The sequence below is a fragment of the Pleurodeles waltl genome, chromosome 6 (assembly GCF_031143425.1).
Source record: "Pleurodeles waltl isolate 20211129_DDA chromosome 6, aPleWal1.hap1.20221129, whole genome shotgun sequence".
NCBI classification, from domain to species: Eukaryota; Metazoa; Chordata; class Amphibia; order Caudata; family Salamandridae; genus Pleurodeles; species Pleurodeles waltl.
In genome coordinates this window covers 1,108,338,712-1,108,359,545 of record NC_090445.1, presented here as the reverse complement: position 1 = coordinate 1,108,359,545, position 20,834 = coordinate 1,108,338,712, and the positions used below count along the sequence as shown (strand labels likewise).

General features: G+C 43.0%; 1 protein-coding gene across 1 annotated transcript in view; it reads right to left on the bottom strand.

Moving 5' to 3' along the window:
• The window catches only part of DNAJC11 (DnaJ heat shock protein family (Hsp40) member C11), a 595,273-nt gene that overhangs the window by 424,700 nt on the left and 149,739 nt on the right, over positions 1-20,834 (bottom strand). The window lies entirely within an intron of this gene.

The following is a 20,834-nucleotide window of genomic DNA, read 5'->3' as shown; positions in this document are numbered from 1 at the left end:
GGCAGGTAGGAAAGCTGGCCTTAGGCATCATGACAGAAATGTATTAGGTACACATAAGATAGTCATCACTTTCTTTTTTTGATATGACAGGGTCTCAAATTACTCACAGGGAAGGCTTAATGTGGATGCCGAGTGAGAAATTCCAAATTCTTCACTCAGTGTTGTAACTAATTTCACTATATCGGAGCCAAAGGCTTTTTCCGTTCAATATTGATGAGCCTCTTACAGTCAAAACTCATTTAACAAGGCCATTTTAAAGTCATGGCTCAGGTGCTAAGATTACCCGCCAGCAGATACACATTTGATAACCCTTGTTTTTTCTCTGCTCCTGAAAATGACATAGCTCCTGATCACATAACCATTCCGTCCCGGCAGATGTCACTTCTAAGAAAAAAGTATCTTGACTAGGATTAGAATGACATTCGAGTTTCCTTTAATCTTTCTTTATGCATGAAATGGCCAACTGGCTTTACATTAGAAATTCATGTTCACTCAAAGAAACTACCTGAACATGCTGCTTTAACACTGTGGAAAGGAGTGCAATGCTTTCACAATATTTAACAAACAACGTCTTAATTTTGATGCTGAATTTTCTTTCTACGTGTACACCATGCAGTTGTGCACGGAATTCGCCATAATATACAGGAGAGAGCAACTTGAACATAAACAAGCATTTGCAGTGTAATGGTCTTGCGTTTGCTCAAGTTAGCCCTATTAGCACTGTAAATTCCTAAAAGGATATTTCTTGCCACATAAACTGGAAAAAGAAAATTTACATAGTTGACTATTCAAAGCGCCACGGTCGCCATGAGCATGGACGTGAAGGAGAGGCAACAAAGGAAAACCAAGTTTGCTCCCAGTCAAACGTATCAGCAAACGTGCAATTATCCATGTGACAGGGCCAATGCGGTAACAAAACCACCCCAAAGAGGGACACACCTAAGGCATTTACCAATGATAAAATGATTTTTGAAAAGGCAAGCCCAAGTTGTGCACTTCCAGATTAAAAAAGTGTCTGCTCTCCACACAGCTGGGATCATTTTGTTTATTTATCCAGCTGCCTGTGGTTGAGCTAACAGGGTGAAACACATGATACTATGCCATTGAAGACACTATAATGCTATTAAACTTTCTTAAATACCTAGACACCTTATATTGATTTTCTCTGGCAGCAGCACAGATAGGAGGAGGACATTCATTTTTTTAGGTCTGGCTTGACAGTGCATTCATACACCGGACCTATTGACACTGCCAAGTTTTACATTTCTGGCCACAAGATTCGCTGTAGCAGCAGTATCCTACACAAGCAGTTGAAGAATAAAATATGTAAGTACCTGTGTCACACACTGATGACTTTTCTGTCTGATTTAGGAGATGTCTAAAATAAAAATATCAAGGACAGCGATCTTGGTTGTGCAATTTTTACAGTATGAAATTACAGGCACATTTATTTATCCACTCGTTTAAAATACGCCAAAAACCTAATTAACGTTCGTCACACGTGCTTACACAACAGAAATTCCACATTATACACAACTGTCCAGACAACAAAACATTTGGATTTGGTCGTGTGCATTTATTTACAAGTGTGCATTTTAAAGTGTTGGAAGATGTAAACGTGTGGCTAAACTGCCCCTGAAACCGCCTGTGGCATAGTACCCTAATCGTTTTATCTCCCCATCCCCAAAAGCCAAAGCGGTGAAAAATTTAGATATGAAAACAACTTTAAATAGCTTGTATAGCAAACTCACTCAATCCCGAGAGTCCCCAGCTCAAGTGGATTTCGAGTGCATGAGTCTCCACATCCACCTATTCCAAAAGGTAAAAATGTCTCCCTTTACCAGCAGAATACTCAGCACGAGCCATCTCAGCCTCACGGTTGTGTACGTAGTATGGTGTGATAAGGCATGTTGTGATGCTGTATAACATGATGTTGCATTTTTCTGTGATGGTATAGTTTTGTATTCTTATGTGGTGCAGAGAGGTGTGTTATTTTATCATAGATTGTGCTGTGGTGGGATATGTTACAGAAGAGGGCAAGATGGTATGTAAAGACACGGTGTGGTAATTTATGTCTACAGCAGTGCTCGTGTTGTATGGTTATTCTGCTTGCTGTGCTTTAGTATGTGTTTTACGATCAGCAAGGTGTAATATGTTGTTGTACGTTGTTTCAAAGTTAAAAGTGGTATTTTTTTGCGTGTTGGTTAGGCATGATACACATATTCCGATCTGGTGTGGTATGTTGTGTGTTGTGGAAAAGTGTGGTGTAGTGGGGAAACGTCCTCAACCTCATGTTGTAAATAACGCGAACGTTTCCCACGCAAGCTTTACCACGTTTGCCTAAACAACCCATGGCTGTTTCTGTGCCTTAACCACGCAAGTGCTGAACTACGCACATGCGTGGTTAAGGCTCAGAAAAAGCCATGCTTTATTCGGGAGAGGATGCGGTGAGGTAAGTGGGGCTGGGGCTGGGGCAGGGGTGGGGGTGGGGGGTGGATTAAGGGATTAGGGTGGGTGGGGGCCTGGCTATTTTTTAAAGGGCAGGGGTGGAGGTTTAGGTATTTGTTTTAAGGGTTTAGGGTGGATTAAGGGAATAGGGTGGGTGGGAGGTGGGCTATTTTTTTTTTTTTAAGGGCCGAGAGTTTGCCTTTTTTTCTTTAAGGGCTTAGTGTGGGGGTTTGGCCATTCCCTCTAGGGAAGGAGGAGGGAGGAGAGAAGAGAGAAGAGGAGGAAGGATCGGGAGAGGACGCAGTGAGGTAAGTGGGGTTGAGGCGGGTTGGTGGGTAGTTTTTAGCGGTGAGGGTGGATTTAGGGCTTAGGGTGGGTAGGTGGTGTCGGGTACTTTAGCTTTAGTTTTTAGGGGTTGGAGGTCAGAGTATTTTTTTTATGGCTAAGAGTCAGGGAGTCGGGGTACTTTCGTTTTTTATGGGCTGGGGTGGGGGGGGTCAGGATCTTCTCTTTTTTTTGTGCTTATGGTGGGTTGAGGGGTTCGGGGTAGTATATGTGCTAGGGGAGGAAGGTTATAGTGCATTGTGGTCCAGTTCAAGTGTGAGGGTGGTGTGGTAAGAAATGGTCTGATGTGGTATGGTGGTATGGTGCGAGGCAATAAATGTGTGCTCTTTTATGTGATATTGTGCATGTTGTGGTAAAATGTATTGTCTGGCATCTCGCGGAAATGTGTGGATAAAGCGGATGTGTTAAGAAAGTACTATGCATGGTGTGATGTGATAGGGTGCAAAATGGTGTGATATGGTATCCTGTTGTGGATGTGGATGCTATGGTAGTTGCAAGGATGTTTAGGTGTGAAACTGAGTCTTATGTTATTTCAGCGTTCATGATCCTGGTTTTTTGGCATGCTGTTTTGTATCATGTGGTGAGGTATGCTGCGAAAGGGTGTGCTGTAGGTTTGTGATGTATTGTTAAATAATGTGATGCATTGTGATGTCATACGACACCTAGTTCTGTGATGCATTAGGTAATGAACTGAGCTATGCTGGCAGGTTTGTCGGTTATCTGGTGTATAAGATGATACACTGAGCATGCTGAGGTGTGATGTGGGTCTAAGGTGTGTTTGCGCATTTGTGCTCTAGACTGGGGCCTTTCGATTGTATATGAAGTGTGGCATTAGTTTTTTGTTGTAACTAGGAGCACCTATTTAACATGCTATTTTCTTATGCTTTCCTGTTTATCTACATGGGGCTGTGTGTGTGTTTTGGGACTTCCTGTGGATTCTAAGTTTACCTTAGTGGTGTACATTGGTGGGCTGTGTTATGTCAAAAGATGTAGTCTTGTTGCGGGAGAGTGTGATATGGTGTTATATGGTTTCATACTGTACCTGTGGGTATGAGAATGTGGTGAGGCATGTTATAGTGTGATATGGGGTTGTTTGGTGTGATATCTTGGGGGTATCGTGTGATGAGACATGATGTAATGTTATGTCAACTATTTCAGTATTGTGTGGTGTTGTAAGGGGTTTGGCTATGTGGTAGGGTAATGTATATTATGTGATGGTCTGTGGTGTGACAGAGTATGTTGTGCAATCCGATAATGAAGCATGCCAATGGTGGTACCTGTGGGTGAGGATCCTACTATATATCCATTAGATGCCATGTGTTTACCACATAGATCAACTTGGGATTTTCTTCTGCGGGCAATGAGTGTAACTGGGGTAGGAAATGTACAGCAGTTTCGATTATTGAGAACACAGAGCAGGTGGGGGCAGGCCATGTGTACAACCATTCATTTTGCACTCTGGGTGTCCATTTACAGCAGTATGGTTATGGTTGACAGAACCATAGATGTTGATACAGATGCAAGGCGCCCATCACTGCTAAATTTCCTCACATGGAATGTCCGTGGATTGAATAACATCAGAAAAATTTGTAAGGTGGTACTGTATCTACAGTCCCATAACACTGATGTTGCCCTATTACAAGAAACATACTTGGCCCCTGGGAGTGGGTTGCTCACACAAATACGCATGAGGGGCACTGTCTATGCAGGGTTTACTGCGCATACACGTGGTGTCTTGATATGGGTCTGTCATGACTGTGGAGTTAAGATTCAGGAAGTTTGCGTGGACCCAGGGAGCCGCTTTGTAGTTGTGTGTTGTTAGAATGATCAATTTGCTGCGCTGCTGGTGGCGGTATATGACCCCAATTATGATGATACACCTTTTTACGACGCTGTGCGCACCAGCCAAATCCAATGGGGTGACCTCCCACAGATCTGGGCTGGTGATTTTAATGGCATCCTATCCCCGGACAAGGATCGCTCATGAGACCCACCTAGGTGGCCCATGCACTCACCACTATAGCCGACCACTGTAGACTACTAGATATTTGGTGCCATAGGTCCCTCACGGGTACAGGGTACACCCATTATTCCACAGTCCATGACATACACATGCGCATCAGTTACTGGCCCTTCTCTCAAAGCTCAGCGCCATGATAAACACTTACCACAAACCTATTCTGACCACTCCCCTCTGTTGTTGGCTCTGGAGCTGGATAGACTGCAGTCCTCTGCGTTCTCCTGGAGGTTCCCACAGTACTTTTTATTAGATGCTGCGTTTCGAGAAGAACTGGCCCAGGAGATTGACTAATGTTTCCGTACCAATATGGGGTCTGTTATGAAATTCGCCAGTACCTGGGAGGTCTTTAAAGCCTTTATCCGGGGAGTTACTATCTCAAAACATGCTGGAGTGCTCCTGCTCAATTCGGGCCACCTCGTGTGGTTGGAGGTGGAATTGGCGGACTTGGAGCTCTCCCATAACATAACGTAACTGCACATCAAAGTCTGCTAGACAAGGGTTAGACGAGACAAATACAATGATGTAGCACAGAGCAAGGTCAGAGACCCTGGGGAAATGTGCAGTAGCGCAGATTTATGGTGAGGGCGAATGGCTGGGTGCTACGCTGGCAGCCCATGTGCAACCCAACCAAGAGGATAGCAAGGTGTTGACTATCAACGATGAAAGGGGAGGGGCTGCCTCTTCATGCGACCGATTAGATTGGTTTCACCATTAATACTCTGACCTCTATACTTTGCAGACTGCACACGACAAACGGGCCATGGATGACTACCTGTCCCATATCACCATGAGGTGGCTAACGGCGGCAAGCAGGGAGCATCTCATGGCACAGCTTCGGCCCTCAGAGGTCGTATCAGTGCGGAAAGTTATGCCGGGCGGAATGCAACTGGGTACAGATGGGCTGACAGTGGCCATCTATAAGGTCTATCATGACAAACTCGTGCCACCCTTGGTCAGCCTCTTTGAGGATATGGTGAAGGACTGGTACATGCCCCCAACAATGCGAGAGGCCTTGTTGGTCACTTTGCACAGGCCGGGTAAAACATGAGAAATACTGCTCATCTTATCGACTACGGTTGTTACTGAAAACTGACAGGAAAAACCTTGCAAAAATTCTCACGAATTGCTTAGCACCTTTGCTTTCAGGTACTATCGGACCAGAGCAAGCTGAGTTTATACTCCGCCAGTCCCTTACATACACTTTTCAGACCCACTTTGATTTGATCTCCTGCATCAACCCAGATGTGCGAGTTACAAAATTATTTTTAGCCGCTGAAAAAGTATTCAACTCATTTGTGTGGGGGTTTATGTTCTCTGAGCTGCATCGAGTGTGGGTGGGTGAAGGTTTTCTGCAACTAATCTGAGTCCTTTATGCTGAGCCAAGGACTCTTAATCGCGATAATGGTGTAGTGTCAGACCCAATAACTATCATGAGAGGCAGGCGCCAGGGTGGCTTCCATCTCCTCTGGTATATGCCCTTGTCATGGAGCCCCCTGGTCTGTGTATTGCGAGAATATCATGGTCATCGGGGCATAGACTTCACTCATTACAATCTGATAGTGTCAGCCTATGAAGACAATAAACGTCTGTATGTCTGGAACCTGGAAAATACCCTCTCTCCAGTCCTCAGAGAGGTTGCCCTCTTTGGTGGCCATTCTGGGTGGAGAATCAATTGGGTAAGCACTTATATTCTCCCTCACCACGGCCACAAAGTCAGCACAGCTGGGATACCCATTATAGGGGACAAGTGATCCGGTCTGATATGTGGGAATGCAGATTCACAAGGTAGTGATGTTGGAAATCTACAGGAAAACAGTACAGGGCTTAACAGAGGCAATAGATCGTTGGATCCGTTTGCCCCTCTCCCTCTGTGGATGTATCACCATCATGATAATGGTGGTGCTGCCTCATTTTCTATTCCTGTTTGTGAACATCCCGAAGCTCCTGTCCAGTGTGGTTTTCCAGACTCTGCGTGCCCTACTGGTTCACCTGACACCGGCAGGTAAACAGTCACAGGTGTGGTGGGACATGGTCACACTCCCTGAAAGCGCAAGACCTCAAACCCTATTGCAGTACTGCACAATGCATGTTCGCCCATTACTGGCTCCATGGCTTGGTGGATCTCCCTCACCTTTGTCTGGAGCAGGATGACGTCCTTCCAGAGGCTCTACCCAGTTTTTTGCTTGTGAAGTTATCTCGCTGTTTACACATGATAGACCTTATCAGCTCCACACAAGGAGCAGTGAATAAACTTGCAGACCTAGAGAAAAGGCCTCTATTCCCCTCAACTACCTAGGTAGTGGTGTATGTGGGTTCCTCTGGCATAGGAGAGGGATGTTGAGAGGGCCTGGGATTGCAGCGCACAGCAATTTCTTTGAAGATGGAATCCTTCAGGACTGGTACCAGGTGAGAGCACAATGCGAGGAACCCTCTCCCCTAACGCAGTTCAATTTCTATTGAGTGTGCCACACAATGCAAGACCTACTGAGTGAGTCACTAGCAGAGCCCACAGAACAACCCACCCTGACCTACTTGCTGAAAGCAACATCACCACAGTGTATAACTACCAAATTGTATGCCTTCTTGCAAGAGACTTGATAGCCTGAGGCCATCTCGGCCCACCTGGATTGGCAGGAGGACCTGTGTATATAAACAGCGACAAACAATGGGTTTATTGCTGCACAGTGGTCTGGTCTGTTTCCCTGAATGGCCGACATCGGCTGATACATTTCAAGTACCTTAATTGTGTGTACTACACCCTGGCCCAGCTATTTCACTACAACCTCCGTGATGATTCCTGCTGTCTACGCCGTGGTGAGGATGGAGATGGATTTGCACATGTGACATGGTACTGCCCTGAGATATGGCACATCTGGCTTGCAGTGCTCTCGGAGCTCCCAGGGATTGTGAGAGAGGCTATAGCACCTGTCCTTCTTTTAGCATGTCCCAAAGGTCTTTAGGAGGCTTATGACTTTAGAGCTGCTGCAGATGCGGCATAGCATAGCATAGCAATGCGCTGGATGAATGGCCCTTTCCCAATGATACAAGATTGGCATAACAACACGATGTACTGCAATGCTTATCAGATGCTTATTATGATCTTATACAACTTTGCAGTTGTCCGAAGGGACATTATTTGGGGACCATATGAGGCATTACTCGCACGCTCTCAGACTGATGAAGCTGTGACTAAGGAACTGAGGGCAGAAGCATAATCGTCACTGTACTAGAATAGCACCCAAAGCGCCTTATGCTGTGGTTGACTTTGTGTGGGATGATGTGCTTGTACAAGGTGATGGTGGACGACTGCTCCCCTGCACAATGGTGCAGTTAGGGACGTTATTCTCAGGACCGTCTGGGTTGGCTTTGGAAATACCCGGAAATGTTTGTTTTCTTGCCGCTGTCAACTCTGGGCAAATCTCCTGCCTCTGCCTTTAGAAATTATTACAGCCTTCCGTCTTGGGTTCTCAGGATAAACTTTATTTCACTGCCAGGAGACACTCTGTATTGCTGCATGCAAAGTCACATACAAGGGAGTGTCTCAAAAGATAATATGACTGCGTCCAACATGTATACACTTCAACAGGCATTGAATACAATAGCTGATATGTTACAATCCGGCAAGCACATCTGTTAGTCATGTGACTTCTCTCTTAGTCCCTATCTTTTTTTTTTTTTTTTTTTAGTAAGTGACGCAGTACACTCCCTAGACTGTGGGGGTTCTGCTTCTTCTAGATAAGATAACCTGTTCTGTTTATTGGACCTGTCTGTGCTCTTCCTCTGCCTACACCTTGTAACTAACCTATGTACTGAAACTCAGGGCATAGCACATACTTTATAGGTTTGTCCTCTGCAGGCTCATTTGGTTGAGTGGCAAAAAATTGAGTCTCTTCACAAGATGGAGTTAAGGTTCTGTTTCCCATCTTCACATCCTCCCCACCCTGTTGTTGAATATTCAACACTTCTATCCTTCTGATCTATCCATGTCTCCTCTATGATGTTCTTCCCTTGAGCGCCTATCTCTGTTACTCCTTTCTAGCAGCACTGCAGTATTGTTTGGGAGTAGCATATTAAGCCTATTATTGATAAGACTTTTAACAGGCCTGATAGCCAGGATGGTAGCCACGAGTACCAGCCAGAAAACCAATCACTTGAGGCCTTCTGTTCCCCTGCCATGGTGTCCCTCAAAGTATGTAGGGCTTGAATAGCCTTGGTCAAATTCTTCATTTCCTGGGATGAATGTACAACAGGAAGACCCACCATCCTGTTTTGCATAACGGTGATGTGCATAACCAAAGCTCTTCTTTGATCGAATTTAATCCATCCTCTGTGCTGTTTCATAGTAACATTAACTTGTATCTGGACAGTTGTAACCAAAGGGCATTGGCTATGGATTGTGGAGGAGGCATCAATTCTCCCAGAGGGATATTACCCAACCACAGCTCTATTCCACAACCTGCACTCATCCACAACTGGCTGCAAATCTAGGGTGAAGAATTGGTGTACATCCCTCTTCCATCCATGTACTAGTGCACGTTGTCACTCCTGTGCATGCGCATAGAGATCTTCCACTGTTACATTGTCATGTAGTGGAACTATCAATATCTGGGACACCAATATGGTAATGGACCATAGGACATTCCGGCTATATGACAACTGGACATATGCTAATGTACCACACATAACCAACAGGTATCCATCAATGCTGCAAAGCCATCCTGTACAGATGTCATATCTATTATCTGTTTGACGTTCTTATTCATTCCTACTCTGTGTGTCCCATTTCCTCTAAAACACACTGAGTATTCTTTGGAAGGCTGTGAGAAAACAGGGCTGATTGCAGAGGCCCCATAACTTTTTGCCCCCATTTTCCTCTTTTTGCTGGTGTTTTCCTGACTTTGATGGTGCCCTGGGTACTGCTAACCAGTCCCAGGGCCTGTGCTCTGTGTAAAATGGATATGCAAATTAGGCTAATTATAATTGGCTAAGTTAACCTACCTATAAGTCCCTAGTATATGGTAGGGCATGTAGGTTTAGGGACCACAGCATAGGTGGTGCACACCTAGGTGCACTGCTGAGGTGCCCAGTGTCATTTTAAAAGCAAGCCTGCCTTGCTGGCTGCTTTTAAATTAAAGTTATATGCAAATTCGACTTTGGAATTAAAGGTACTTCCAAAGTCTTAAACTACCTTATTTTTACATATAAGTCACCCCTAAGGTGTGCCCTATGTGCCCCTAGGGCTGGGTGCCATGTAACTATAAGCAGGGACTTTATAAAAATAGATTTATAAGCCCTGGTGAGGTAAAAACAGCCAAATTCGTTTTTCCCTCATTGAAGTAAATGGCCTTCATAGGCTAGAATGGGCAGACTTTATTTTAAATTTTAAAGTCTCCTTAAATGTTACATACCAAGAATTTGGTATCAAATTAATTGTTGTAATAAATCCCACAACTTCCAGTTGTTGGATTTAATATAACTTGTTCAGGTAAAAAGTTTAGACTTTACCTAAAAAGTTGCCAATTTCAGCTCTGCATTGTTTTTGCTGCTGTGCTCTGATTGGCCAGCCTGCAGCAGCTTCTGCCAGGCTACCTTGATGAGGTGTGAAGTGGCCTGACTTCACACAAAGGAATGTGCTTGGGGGAGAGAATCTCCCCTCAGCAGATGGTGAGGCAGGAAGGGGGAGGGCTGCCAAACTGGTCTTCAAAGGCAGAGAAGGACATTTGGAGCACCCAGCAACACCCCCACATCCTGCAACCCCAGACAATTAGGTGCCCCCTTGATTAGATTAGGAGAGGGCAGGAGAGGGGTGTGTTTATGATTTTTAGCTACACCAGTGGGTGGGCTCAGCCAGATGTAACCTCCAAAAATCAGATTCATCCATGTTGGATTTTTGGAGACTGTTGCCTTCTGGGATGGATTTTTGCCACACTTCCCAGGAAGTGGTCATCACAGGGGGACGACCCTGTCCCTGATTGGAGAACCAGGGCCCCCCTGCTTTTCACCCAGGAGCAAGGATAAAACTGGCAGACCTGCACCCACGCCTCAGATCCCCTCCAGAATTCAACAAGAAAGGAACTAAAGAAGAAGAAGGACTGCCCTGCTGGACCCCTGGCCTGCACCTGGACCCTGCACTCAGAAGGACTGCACCAGCTGCACACTTGGGCTTCACCACAAGAAGGACTTTGCCTGGCTTCAACTGGTTCAAGGAGGGACTCCCTGTTTGCTACAGGTGAAAAATTGATAAACCAGAGTCCCCTGCACCAACTCCTGAAGAAAGCGACCAGCTGACCACTGTCCAGTGGCCAAAAAGGAGTTTGCGCCAGGTGCATTCTGGGAGTTGAAGTCCGCACCCCCCAAGGACCATCACAGAACTTCTGGACCCTTGGGGTGAGCTGTGGACCCCAAAAGAACCTTAAAAACATCTGGGTGAAGCCCCAGAAGTTTGGAAAAGATTTGAGAATTTTTGGAAAAAAGCTCCAGAGAGGGACCGACACGCCGCGGAAATTCTAGCCGGCTTGCCTCAACCGCGACCCGGCCTGACTTCGTGGATCGTCCCGGTAAAGAAAAACATCCAAAAAAGAGACTAAGTCCGAACGTAAAAAGTTGACCGGGACCTCCCAGCCATCGTATCCGAGAAGGGCTCCATGGACGTCGGATCAAGATCCAGGTTTACCCCGGTCGAAGGATTTTCATCTCGAAAAAACGACTAAGTCCGAAGGTAAAAGTCTCCACCGAGGAAACCCACATCGCGTATCCGGACAAGGGCTCCAGGAGGTCGGATTCAACTGGCAGGTTCGTCCCGGTGAAGAAAAACTTCAAAATAAAGACTAAGTCAGAAGGTAACTTTTTAACCGAGGCCTCCCGCGACCTGTAGCCGAGCAGGGCTCCATCGCGGTCGGCCTGAAAGTTTGACTTTGCCCCGGTTGAGGTGCAACCAGATGACCCGATTGGCGCTTTTTGTTTCTAAGCGCTAGAAAAGTAATAATTCTTTAAAAATTCGTATCTCCGGTTCCCCTGAACCGATTTTAATAGTTTTTGTGTCATTTTAAAGATAAAAATATAAACTATTTTTATAAATTGGTTTTGGATTTTTAAACTGTTTCCTGTGTTTTATTTAATTACTGTTTTGTGATATTTGAATGCTTTACACTTTGTCTCCTAAGTTAAGCCTTGACGCTCGTTGCAAAGCTACCAAGGGTTGAGCTGGGATTAATTTACTGAGACCTAACTGTACCTATGTGGAGGTTAGTGGCTTGTTGCTAGGTGTAGGTACCTACCTGCCCTACCAATAACCCATTTTCCAACAAAGGCAAAATGTGTGTAGAGAGAGGAAATGGAGCCAAAAAGGTGCATCAGAATTCTCAAAATTCCTCATATGGGTACACTTTGTACATATCTGATTATGTGCTCTAACATTATTATACCTTTCCTTTAACACCCTTGATGGGTAGTCCATAGTCATATTTCCTCACCATTACCCCGGGCATAAGCCTGAGCCTGGAATGTTCACAGGTGGAGCTACTCTCCTTATTATATTTCCTAGTCTTCAGCCCTGTGTCTGCCACTGTTTTAAGTGTGTATTTCTATTGTCTGAGAATTCTGGGCTTTTCAAGCTGGCTAAAATCTTGAAATGTTGAATGAGCACATTCTTCTAATACTGCTGTGGGATTATATTTTGGTGTTGAAAAGTTCCAACCATGAAATTGCACTCTCCCTTTGATGTAACAGGACATTAAAGTGTTATCAAACATATGGGAAATGGGTATTCTTGACCCCTTCTTATTTCTTCACTATCAACAGCATGTGGTATGATGGCACAAACAAAGCATGATTTATTGAAATGTGCTGTAATTGTTGTATGTAAACATTTGTCCCACATGTTCTGGTTCCACAAATGATGCATAGAGTGCTGAGAAATTTCTCTTATTGACCTTATTGGTTTGTCAGGTGTATCTCTAACTTCCCAAGTGGATACTGGTGCTTGCAGTGTTTCATTCATCAGACTACCTGGCATACACTTGTCTCTTATGGAGGGGGTTAGCAACATTTGGCTACCTAGCAAGTCCCTCTCTCTTAAGGAGGAAGGCGCCAGCAAAACATCAGAATGTCTACCTAGCAGGTGTGTATCCTTTAAGAAGTTAAACACCAGCAACACACATATGAAAAAGTCTTTTAAGTCTCATCAAGGAGAGTCCATAACCCCTCTCCTTGCTACTTTCAAGGAGGAAGGATGTGAGTTGAGCTGGTCTGAAAGAGTCTCAGGAACTGCTCACCCTTTCATTGTCAAACAAAATTCTTGACAAATACTTGGGAGCCCGGGGCAAGGTGTTGTCGTGGTACCACATGTGGTGCAGTGTAGCCAGCTTGACATATATTCTGACATTTCTTGCCATACTATATCAACAGTTTTATGTGCATCCATATTTGTCTATGTGGGACATCTCCCATTGGAATTGCTCTTTCTGTGACAATCTGGTGTTGCGTTAGGTGATTGTTAGAGGAGGGAGCATTCCTAAGGGCAAATAATGCCAGAGGCAAACAATATAGCCAATTTCTGTTCAGAGTTACTGATATTTTCCTTACTTTATCTTTTAGGGTGCCCTTCAGATGTTCCAGTGTCCTATTACTTTGGGGTGACAGCCAGAGACAAGAGTGTGCTGTTTTCACAGCATTTGGGTAACATAATTCAAAGATCTTATTAATAAAGTGGGTGGCATTGTCTAGCGAATTGCCTTGTGAATGCCCTATCCTGTTACTATTTGTTTTAGAAGGAATTTAGCCTTGCCTTTTGCTTCCGCAGCTTGGCATGGGCCAGCTTCCATCCACCTAGAGAAAAGATAAACTACCACTATCATGTACCTTATGGTGTTACATATGGTGATCATATCTACAAAGTCAGAGTGTAAGTCTTGGAAAGGACCCTCTGGCCTAGATATGGATGTTGGGGGTAATGTTAGTGGTCTGGATGAACTGTATTACTGACATATAAGACATTGATGTATAAAACAATCAATTAGTTTTGGAAGGTCTAGAACAAACCAGTCTGCTGATATGGTGTCTAACAGTGTCTTTTTAGGGATTTGTGTTGGTAAATATAATTGTGTTAATGCTGAATGAAGCAGTCTCTGGGGCATCACTAGTTTGCCCGTATGTATATCTCTTACAAAAAAATCATTGGCTATCCTACATCCTCTCTGTTCCCAAACTTCCTTTTCCAGAGGAGGTTCTAATTCTTGTATATCCTGAAGGTAGTATGCTGCTAATGTCATATAGGGAACATCACCACCCTCTGTATGATGTCTGCACTGTACATATGGTATTAAGCATCTGCCTAGTCTCCTTAACTGCCTGGTCGGCTATGCTGTTGCCCTGTGACATAGCATCCATACCCACAGTGTGTGCTTGGTATTTTACTACTGCTTTGTTCCCTCCTATTTGTACTTCTACTTTGAGCTGTTAAGAGTGTTCTTAGCTTTCTGTAAAACTGCAAAAGGGACATGTTTGACATACAATGTGGTGGGGCTACCAGCTGTTATTGCTGATGCCTTTTCTACAGCAAAAGCTGCTGATGCTAGGGACTGCTCACAGGGTAAATGTCCCCTCTGGATGTAATGGCACGCCATAAAAAACGCTTTTCAAGTCTATGACTGAAAACAACTTCGCATCCTTGGGTATGTTTGTAAGGGTAACTGAGGAATCAAGAGCCACTGTAAATTCCTGCACCACAATGGCATTCAAAGGTCGGAAATCCTGGACCATCCTCCAGTAATTCCCATTGGCTTTGCATAAAGGAAAAAAAATATTGGTTTATTATATGATGAAGAAGAGAGATACAAACCCCTTGCCTACTCAAGGCTTATATAGTTACACTTATTCCTTCCTGGGCTTCACTAGAGCTAGGGTACCGTCTTACTCTACATAACTGCACATTATCTTTTAGTTTTATTTTAAACTGTTCTGCACTTAATACTATCAGTCATACATCATTTGGATCCATGGATCATAGCTGGAATGGTACGCCATCAAGACAGGCATTCATATCCTCCACTGTGGTCCTTCGCAATTCCGAAGCCATGTCTCCACCAGTATTTCTGTGCCTGCTTCTTCTTCAAAAACAATCTCTGTGGATCTCAAATCGTCATAAAACAATGTCATCTGTTATGCCTGATACACTTGTCCCCTGGATGGTGAAAATTATAGCTGACCATCTTCCCTTACATTGGTCGACTACATCTAATAAACCAAATTTGCTTGACATCTTTATGCCCATCAACAAGAGTACTAATACTTCTCCTGCTTCAGCTTTGGGGTATTCGGATCTGAACAGAATTTTAGATGGTATCTCCAACCACTTGCCTGTCAATATTGTTACAGTCATAAAATGTTCTATCCCTACCTGAATAAGGGAAATATTTAGTGGGACCCCTCTTATTTGGGTGTCCCATTGTTCTTGTGCTGTCCTAAGAACTATGCATCTTATTGGTATCCCGGGAGTAAAACAAAGCATTGATCCATTTGGACGAAATGTTATTGTTATGTTGCATTTGTGCAAGAGGTCTCTGCCCAATTTATTTGCAGGAGCCTTAGGGGTATATAACAATGATTCAGAAATTACTGTATCCTCAATATGGACTAGAATGTCACAGGTATATCGTACTGTCATTATTCATTATTTCAACTGAGAACCCCTGTGTTGCAATAGATTTATTTGAAAGTGGCAATTCTGGATGCATGATTTTGTGACCCCTTTGTTAATCAAAAATGTGTCCTTTTCACCAAATATACATATTTAGGCTATTGGTTCCAGTTGGTAATTGAAAGTTCTAGATACAAGTGGACACATTAGGGTCTCGGGTCCCGACCTACATTGTGTACCTAAAAATGGATTGCCTCCTTGTTCAATCGTACATCCCATCATTTGTTGGGGAACATATCTTCTCTAGTCACTCCTCGTGTCAGTAGGCACTCACTTCCCAATTCCATGGTATTAACACCTCCCCTAAAGGTAATGAAATGTTGGGCCAGTCCTTCCCCATCAAAGTAACTCTCTCCCGCATATCCTCGCCTCACTGGAGGGGACCCTAATGTCTTATGGATGGTCCCCAACATGAGCCCTTGTTGTGGCTAACATGGGAGATGTTGTGTAATAGTAACTTGACATAGAATCCTGCACCTGAGTGTCATTCTTCTCGTAAAGGTGTGTAAATTGATGTGACTATGTCTGTGACTATGATTCAAATTCTCTGCTGCTGTCATCTAATTTTAGAGTGAAGGTGGCTTTAACATATCCTGGATATTTCTTTGTCAATCAGTCCAAAAAAAAAAAAAAAATTAAACCCACTATTTTGAAAGATTTTACAAATAGAGACTAAAACTAGGATTTATAAATAGATGCATCATAAAAAGCTGTTATCTTATGTACACATAAAATTTTTTTTAGTGCAATTATAAACCTCCCACTAGCATAGGCAATATCCAAGCTGCGCATTCCCGTTAACAATTTGACTGCTTGCATGCAGTGTTTAATATATTGTACAAAAATTGGATGTAAAATCATATTGCATAAAGTTAAAACTTTCAGACAATCCAATAAAATGTGCAAGATATCACATTTAGTATTTAAACCACATGATAAACCCCCCCAGATCTATCATCGTCATTTGCATTTTCTAATTCGTTTAACAGGGGTTAATTCCAATCCTTAGCTGTAACAATTCACTTCTAAGTCGGCAATTCAGTAGACTATCTACATACGGAAACCAAGTTTCATTCTGCCATGAGGTGCGCGTAAAATGGACAGATTTTTTCCCCATCAAGATATTGTTGAACACTCTTCCGAGAAAATCCCTTGCTCATTATCCTGGGCTCACTTTTAGCACCTCTATATGTAACTTCTGCGGATACCACTTGACTCCTGTATTCCTACTAACTTCCTCTAAGCGTTTTTGAACCCCGCTAGCCCACTTAAATTCAGTTCTCCGAATTTCATTCTTACACCATTGAGATACCTTATTCCCTTTCCCCGTATTCAGCCATTGCTAGAATCTGGTTACCACCATTCTGGCCAGTATATTCCAAGACACCAAGCCCATCTCCATTCTTATGGCGTAGGCCATGGAAGACCTAGCTAGGGATAACAGACATTTTAAACATTTTCCCTCCTCCAGATCCCAAACCTTTTTTCCACGTATATATAACAGTTCCGCATTGTACTGAAAGTGAGGCAGTACCATAGCCACGTAAGCTTTAAAAACAGGCCTGTGTGACATCTCACCATAATCCTTGTAAAATATTTTCAAACCACCAATCTATGCGATAGCCCTTGCCCTCAGCGCCTCCCAGTGAGTATTCCATTTCAGAGATTGCTCAAACCAGATTCCTAAGTATTATATACCTTCACAATTTCCAGCTTTGAAGTCCCTAACGACCAATAAACTTTACAGTTTTTTCCACCAAAACACAATGCTTTCGTTTTTTCCATATTTACCTCCAGTTTTTTACGACTACAACATTCCCTAAATGCATTCAACTTCCTCTGCAGACTAATCTCAGTTTGATCTAATATTACTTAGTCGTCTGCATACAGAAGGCACGTAAGCTGCTTCCCATCCATTTTTAGGAACGACACCGCGATCCATCACCAAAACTGATAGTAGATCTGCTATAATTATGGAAAACAATAGGCGTGCCAATATCCACCTCCATCTCAACCCATTTTAGATGTATATTTTCTTGTTAGGGTCTCCTCTGTGTCTATAATAACCTGAACCCAGTTATGTCTATGAAGTTCCTGAATCATAGCTAAAACATCCTTGGGTATACCATACTTCATAAGGGCTACCCATAAACAATTCCAATCTACTAGATCAAATGCCAACTGGAAGTCAACAAAGCAACAAAACAAACTACCCCTCTGCTCTACGGACTTCTGCGCAATAGTCCAGAGGGTAAAGCAGTGATCAATGGTAGAATGACCCTTCTTAAAACCACCATGTTCTGGAAGCATGATATGGTGTTCTTCAGGCCATCCTTTAAGACTTCCCAAAGCAATTTTTGCAAATACTTTTTCTCCTACATCCAAAAGGTTTATCATTCTATAATTCTTAGGAGATTTCATAAGGTTTATGATTGAATCTAATGATAGTTTTGCTCCAATCTTCTGGAATCTGGCCGCATTTAAAATGCCGTCAAACATTTGAGCAAAATAATTAATCCCACCAATCAGGCAGGGTCTTTATTACTACAGCGGGGAGATCATCAGGACCAGCTGCCATGGTCAATATTAAGCTCGCTATGATACATCTGATGTTACTTGCTGTAAAGTGGAACCCAAACTGCTCTTCTATACCAGGCCAAGGGAATGTTCTCTTCCTTACCAGTTCTACCATTTCTCCATATATTTCTTCCAAATGTTTTCCCCAAGCATCTTCCTCCACCACACAGTTCATAGTCCGTTGTGCCGCTCCTGAACCTTCCTGTATTAACTTGCAAAATGTATTCATATTTCCTGTTTCTATTGCTTCCAACAGATCTCCCTAAAATTTCCCTTTATAAATTATTTTCTGTTTCCTTATACATTTTCTTTTTCTTCTGCAAGCTGTGATAGCACTCAATGTTATACTTTTTACTGAGGTTCTGTTCCCCTTTTCTTATCTGCCCTTTTAGTTTCCAGCAGTCATCAAAGAACAAAACGTCCCATTTAATTAGTTTCCTCTGGTCCTTGTTTTCACTAATCACAGTCCTTTTAATTTTGAACCCTCAGACAATTAACTACATGTTTAATTCTATTTTCATACCATGCTATATTATTTGTGGGGGCACTACTTAGCATTTGATTCTGCTGATATTTGCCAGTTTTTCCAGACTCTCTTCATTAATTCTGGTAGTGAGGTGCTTTGGGTAATCTATGCGTACCAGGATCACTGTATCCTGCTGCCTTCTTTTCCCTCCCTCCTGTTTAAACTTTAGGCAAAAATGATCGCTTCCCTCACTTTCTACCACCTGGAACCCACTAGCTTTATTATAATTCCAGGCAAGAATAAAAACAGTCTATTGGGCAGGGTTGCTGACCTACCTTAAATGTACGTCAGTACGTAGAAGGTCAGCCTTCATTCTTCCATTTAAACAAACTAATCTCTTGGATCACAGGAACTTCCATAAAGCCATATCCTGTATGGCCAAGATAATTTTTGGGAAGCTAGCAGTACTTATCTTATATGCAGACAATATTTCCTTAAACCAGTCATCAGTTACGCAGGTCAAATATGTGATTAAAATCTCCCAACAGGATAAGGAGATCTTTATGGTACTTTTCACTTATTAAATCTATCTCTTCCTTGAATCTTCTCATTTCAGTTCCATACTCCTCACTTCACCCTGCATATACACATTCACCACCACCAAGCATTCATAACTGGGATGGAAATCCTAGCAGTACAATCTACAGGCCAACAACCACTAACATTTAGCTGCCACTGGAATCCCTTTTTTAGCTACCCTTGTGGAAACCAATGTTATTAAACTCTGAGATGGTCGCCCCGTTGGCTTTTCTTTGCAGTCCTGCTCAACTGCACAAAACTATCAATTGTAAGGGTATCATCACACAGCCATGTTTCTTGCAGACACACAATTTCATGGAGACTGACTATCCGCCAAACGTTTTCTAACCTTTCTCCTGAACCTATTGATATTCCAAGTCAATACCTCAAGGCTGTGTGACTACCCACCATCCTAATCAATATCACTTAGCCTTCTATCATCGTCATGTCCAGGTGAAGCAAGCACAGAATACATGTTTTCATGGTAAAATTCACTCTCCGATCACTTTGTTTCAACATGTGGCACAGTAATTTACAGATTCCCCTCGTGTCACCTTTTGGATTATTCAACCGGACCTGCCTTGGTCTTAATCCTGCATGATACCTAAAAAAGGGTTTCTTGTGGTTCTCAAACGCTAGCATCTCAAACTCTGGGACTAATCTAATCCCTTCCTTCAATATCTTGTCTTCTACTTTTATAATTGCAGACTTTACCAGCGCAGAATATAGGAGGACTCTTGTAACTACATTTCCCTTATAGTTTTTCATGAAACCTATCTGCCTAAGATCTTTAATCTCAATTGCTTTTAGACTGTGACATTTGGAAAATGAAAAAAGTATTTAAGACCGATTTAAGGCTATAACTTCCTCAACTTCTTCCCATTCTTTCCCAGATGAGCCGGTTCAAAATATAACCATATTCTTCCCGTCTCCACTTCAAATTTCCCAAGATCTCAGTACCCGTTCTTCCTTACTACTGCCTCCTTCTGTTTCTATTTTCTTCCCTCCGCCCATTTGTCTCTCGGGAACACAATCTCCTTTATGTTCCGTCACCTGTTTCTTACTACTATTCTCAGTCTTAGTATTAGGCACCTGCTTATTTCTCAATATTTTACCTTGCAACCCCATCTGTTCTCCTTCCAGATATACCACCTTCTTACAATTCAGGGAGATGGGTACCTTAGAGATAGGTGTCTTTACTGAAGTATTCACCTTCTCATCCTTTACCAACTTTTTTTGTCCCCCAGCTACCTCCAAGTCCTTCTTCTCCTGCTTCCGCCACTTTTCTTTTTTACCCTTTCCTAGACATCTCCCCACTTTCATAATCCAGGGCAGATATTGCATATACCTAGCAGGTTCTCCACATTTCTTTATAGGCATTGGATATCTAGATATATACACATTTTGTAAATTGCTCAACCTCGCTTTTTTCCCTCTCTGTTGGACTGGTGGGGTTTCCGTTTCACGTGTAATTCTTTTAACAGGTCTTACAATAGATCGCATTAGTTCTTTAATTTGTCTCAATTCATCCACAATGCTATGCAGCTGCTCTTTTTGGGACTGTAAAATGTAATTATTCATCATGGATACCTCCAACATGTCTTGCAAGGTTTTTTTGCAGTATCAACATAATGTCCAGCATAGAGGCCGATGGTGATGCTGAAATCTCTAAATTCAAGGTAGAGTTTTGTGCTGGTCTTTCA